This window comes from Cupressus sempervirens, chromosome 2 (genome assembly GCF_028749045.1).
Source record: "Cupressus sempervirens isolate cs-2001-9-10 chromosome 2, ASM2874904v1, whole genome shotgun sequence".
NCBI classification, from domain to species: domain Eukaryota; kingdom Viridiplantae; phylum Streptophyta; class Pinopsida; order Cupressales; family Cupressaceae; genus Cupressus; species Cupressus sempervirens.
In genome coordinates, this window is record NC_143119.1 from 564605369 (window position 1) to 564611081 (window position 5713).

Genomic DNA, 5713 nt, shown 5'->3' on the forward strand with positions numbered 1-5713 from the left:
GGCGTGCCATCCTGGCTGGGGACAGCAAGTTGATTCTATAAGTTTGCTTGCCAATTTTGCTAGCCAGGTCGGCTCACCAAGTCATCTAACCATGTGGTCTTTGCCAAATCAAGAATTGACTCTTTAAGTCCACTCACAGCTCGTCAAGCCGGCTCACCAAGATGACTTACCGTCTCGCCTCACCAGGTCGCCTCTTCTTTAAGACCGCTCACCATGTCGGCTCCCCAAGTCACCTCACCGAGTCGACTATTCAGGTTGCCTCACCAAGTCGACCCCTTAAGTTCGCTCACCAAGTCAGCTCACCAAGTCGAATCACCTAGTCGTTTTACCACCTTGCCCCAGCAGGTGTGCTCGCCAAGTCGCCCCGCCGAGTTGCTTCTCTAAGCCCACTCACCATGTCAGCTCACCAAGTCGATTGTTCAAGTGCGTTGCCAAGTCAACTCTTTAAGTTCGCTCGCCAGGTCAGCCCGCCCAAGTCGCCTCTTTAAGTTCGTTCGCCAGGTCAGCCCGCCCAAGTCGCATCAGCGGGCTAACTCGCCGAGTCACCTCACGAAGTTGACTCTTTAAGTGCGCTCACCAAGTCAGCTCACCAAGTCGACTGACCATCTCGCCTCGATAAGTTGGCTTGCCGAGTTACCCCACCAAGTCGTCCCCTCTTTAAGCCCGCTCACCGTGTCAGCTCGTCAGGTCGGCTCACCAAGTCGACTAATCAACTAGGCCCACCAAGTCGCCTCAAGGATAGCTCCTCACCATGAGTCGCCTCACCATGTTGACTCAATGAGTCACCTCACCATGTTGACTCTTTGAGCCCGCTCGCCGGGTCGCCTCACCAAGTCGGCTCGAGTACGTTGCCAAGTCGACTCTTTAAGTTCGCTCGCCGGGTCGACTCGCCAAGTCAGCTCACCATGTCATCTCAACGAACCAACTCGCCGAGTCGCCTCACCACGTCGGCTCTCTAATACCACTCGCCAAGTCGCCCCACCAACTCGCCCCGTTAGGCCCACTCACCACATCGCCCCGTTAGGCCCACTCTCACCAAGTGGACTCTTTAAGTCTGCTCATAAAGTCGAGCCACCAAGTACTCTCACCAAGTCGACTCTTTAAGTCCTTTCATCGAGTCACCCCACCAAGTCAACTCTTTAGGTCCGTTCATAGAGTCACCCCACCAAGTCGACCCTTCAAGTGCGTTCATCAAGTCACCCCACCAAGTCGACTCTTTAAGTTCATTCATCAAGTCACCCCGCCAGGTCAGCCCACAAATTACTCTCACCAAGTCGACTCTTTAAGTTCGTTCATCAAGTCACCTCGCCAGGTCGGCCCACCGAGTGGACTCTTTAAGTTCGTTCATGAAGTCACTCTGCCAAGTCGGCCCACCAGGTCGACTCTTTAAGTTCGTTCATCAAGTCACCCCGCCAGGTCAGCCCACCAACTACTCTCACCAAGTCGACTCTTTAAGTTTGCTCACCAAGTCACCCCGCCAGGTCGGCCCACCAAGTACTCTCACCAGGTCGACTCTTTAGGTTTGTTCATCAGGTCACCCCACCGAGTACTCTCACCAAGTCGACTCTTTAAGTTCGTTCATCAAGTCGCCCCGCCAGGTCGGCCCACCAAGTACTCTCACCAAGTCGACCCTTTAAGTTCGGTCATCAACTCACCCCGCCAGGTCGGCCCACCAAGTACTCTCACAAAGTCGACTCTTTAGGTTCGTTCATCAATTCACCCCGCCAGCTCGGCCCACCAAGTTCTCTCACCAGGTCGACTCTTTAAGTTCGTTCATCAAGTCACCCCGCCAGTTCGACCCACCAAGTACTCTCACAAAGTCGACTCTCTAAGTTCGTTCATCAAGTCACCCTGCCAGGTCAGCCCACCAAGTACTCTCACCAAGTCACCCCGCTAGTTCGACCCACCAAGTCGACCCTTTAAGTTCGTTCACCAAGTCACCCGGCCAAGTCGGCCCACCAAGTCGACTCTTTAAGTCCGTTCATCAAGTCACGTGACCAGGTCAGCCCACCGGGTACTCTCACCAAGTCGTCTCTTTAAGTTTGTTCATCAAGTCACCCGGCCAGGTCGGCCCACCAAGTACTCTCACCAAGTTGACTCTCTAAGTCCGTTCATCAAGTCACCCTGCCAGGTCGGCCCACCAAGTCGAATCTTTAAGTCCGTTCATCAAGTCACCCCACCAAGTACTCTAACCAAGTCGATTCTTCGAGTGCGTTCATCAAGTCACCCGACCAACTACTCTCACCAAGTCGACTCTTTAACTATGTTCATCAAGTCACCCCACCAAGCACTCTCACCACGTCAACTCTTTAGGTTCGTTCATAAAGTCACCCCACCAAGTCGACCCTTCAAGTGGGTTCATCAAGTCACCCCACCAAGTACTCTCACCAATTCGACTCTTTAAGTCTTTTCATCAAGTCACCACACCAAGTCAACTCTTTAGGACCGTTCATCAAGTCACCTCGCCAAGTCGACCCTTGAAGTCCGTTCATCAAGTCACCCCACCAAGTACTCCCACCAAGTCGACTCTTTAAGTCAGTTCACGAAGTCACCCAACCAGGTCGGCCCACCAAGGACTCTCACCAAGTCGACTCTCTAAGTCTGTTCATCAGGTCACCCCACCGAGTACTCTCACCAAGTAAACTCTTTAGGTCCGTTCATCAGGTCACCCCGCAAAGTCGACCCTCTAAGTTCGTTCATCGAGTCACCCGACCAAGTCGACTGTTTAAGTCCTTTCATCAAGTCACCCCGCCAAGCCGACTCTTTAAGTCCGTTCATCAAGTCACCAGAACAACTACTCTCACCAAGTCGACTCTATAAGTCCGTTCATCAAGTCGGCCCACCAAGTACTCCCACCAAGTCGACTCTTTAAGTCCGTTCATCAGTTCACCCCGCCAAGTACTCTCACCAAGTCAACTCTTTAGGTCCGTTCATCAAGTCACCCCGCCAAGTCGACCCTTTAAGTCCGTTCATCAAGTCGCCCCCCCCCCGAGTTGCTTCTCTAAGCCCACTCACCATGTCAGCTCACCAAGTCGATTGTTCAAGTGCGTTGCCAAGTCAACTCTTTAAGTTCGCTCGCCAGGTCAGCCCGCCCAAGTCGCCTCTTTAAGTTCGTTCGCCAGGTCGGCCCGCCCAAGTCGCATCAGCGGGCTAACTCGCCGAGTCACCTCACGAAGTTGACTCTTTAAGTGCGCTCACCAAGTCAGCTCACCAAGTCGACTCACCATCTCGCCTCGATAAGTTGGCTTGCCGAGTTACCCCACCAAGTCGTCCCCTCTTTAAGCCCGCTCACCGTGTCAGCTCGTCAGGTCGGCTCACCAAGTCGACTAATCAAGTAGGCCCACCAAGTCGCCTCAAGGATAGCTCCTCACCATGATTTGCCTCACCATGTTGACTCAATGAGTCGCCTCACCATGTTGACTCTTTGAGCCTGCTCGCCGGGTCGCCTCACCAATTCGGCTCGTGTACATTGCCAAGTCGACTCTTTAAGTTCGCTCGCCGGGTCGACTCGCCAAGTCAGCTCACCATGTCATCTCAACGAACCAACTCGCCGAGTCGCCTCACCACGTCGGCTCTCTAATACCACTCGCCAAGTCGCCCCACCAACTCGCCCCGTTAGGCCCACTCACCACATCGCCCCGTTAGGCCCACTCTCACCAAGTGGACTCTTTAAGTCTGCTCATAAAGTCGAGCCACCAAGTACTCTCACCAAGTCAACTCTTTAAGTCCTTTCATCAAGTCACCCCACCAAGTCAACTCTTTAGGTCCGTTCATAGAGTCACCCCACCAAGTCGACCCTTCAAGTGCGTTCATCAAGTCACCCCACCAAGTCGACTCTTTAAGTTCATTCATCAAGTCACCCCGCCAGGTCAGCCCACAAATTACTCTCACCAAGTCGACTCTTTAAGTTCGTTCATCAAGTCACCCCGCCAGGTCGGCCCACCGAGTGGACTCTTTAAGTTCGTTCATGAAGTCACTCTGCCAAGTCGGCCCACCAGGTCGACTCTTTAAGTTCGTTCATCAAGTCACCCCGCCAGGTCAGCCCACCAACTACTCTCACCAAGTCGACTCTTTAAGTTTGCTCACCAAGTCACCCTGCCAGGTCGGCCCACCAAGTACTCTCACCAGGTCGACTCTTTAGGTTTGTTCATCAGGTCACCCCACTGAGTACTCTCACCAAGTCGACTCTTTAAGTTCGTTCATCAAGTCGCCCCGCCAGGTCGGCCCACCAAGTACTCTCACCAAGTCGACCCTTTAAGTTCGGTCATCAACTCACCCCGCCAGGTCGGCCCACCAAGTACTCTCACAAAGTCGACTCTTTAGGTTCGTTCATCAATTCACCCCGCCAGCTCGGCCCACCAAGTTCTCTCACCAGGTCGACTCTTTAAGTTCGTTCATCAAGTCACCCCGCCAGTTCGACCCACCAAGTACTCTCACAAAGTCGACTCTTTAAGTTCGTTCATCAAGTCACCCTGCCAGGTCAGCCCACCAAGTACTCTCACCAAGTCACCCCGCTAGTTCGACCCACCAAGTCGACCCTTTAAGTTTGTTCATCAAGTCACCCGGCCAAGTCAGCCCACCAAGTCGACTCTTTAAGTCCGTTCATCAAGTCACGTGACCAGGTCAGCCCACCGGGTACTCTCACCAAGTCGTCTCTTTAAGTTTGTTCATCAAGTCACCCGGCCAGGTCGGCCCACCAAGTACTCTCACCAAGTCGACTCTCTAAGTCCGTTCATCAAGTCACCCCGCCAGGTCGGCCCACCAAGTCGAATCTTTAAGTCCGTTCATCAAGTCACCCCACCAAGTACTCTAACCAAGTCGATTCTTCGAGTGCGTTCATCAAGTCACCCGACCAACTACTCTCACCAAGTCGACTCTTTAACTATGTTCATCAAGTCACCCCACCAAGAACTCTCACCACGTCAACTCTTTAGGTCCGTTCATAAAGTCACCCCACCAAGTCGACCCTTCAAGTGCGTTCATCAAGTCACCCCACCAAGTACTCTCACCAATTCGACTCTTTAAGTCTTTTCATCAAGTCACCACACCAAGTCAACTCTTTAGGACCGTTCATCAAGTCACCTCGCCAAGTCGACCCTTGAAGTCCGTTCATCAAGTCACCCCACCAAGTACTCCCACCAAGTCGACTCTTTAAGTCAGTTCACGAAGTCACCCAACCAGGTCGGCCCACCAAGTCGACTCTCTAAGTCTGTTCATCAGGTCACCCCACCGAGTACTCTCACCAAGTCAACTCTTTAGGTCCGTTCATCAGGTCACCCCGCAAAGTCGACCCTCTAAGTTCGTTCATCGAGTCACCCCACCAAGTCGACTCTTTAAGTCCTTTCATCAAGTCACCCTGCCAAGCCGAGTCCTTAAGTCCGTTCATCAAGTCACCAAAACAACTACTCTCACCAAGTCGACTCTATAAGTCCGTTCATCAAGTCGGCCCACCAAGTACTCTCACCAAGTCGACTCTTTAAGTCCGTTCATCAGTTCACCCCGCCAAGTACTCTCACCAAGTCAACTCTTTAGGTCCGTTCATCAAGTCACCCCGCCAAGTCGACCCTTTAAGTCCGTTCATCAAGTCGCCCCGCCAAGTACTCTCACCAAGTCGACCCTTTAAGTCCTTTCATCAAGTCACCCCACCAAGTCGACTCTCGAAGTCCGTTTATCAAGTCACCAGAACAAGTAATCTAACCAAGTCGACTCTTTA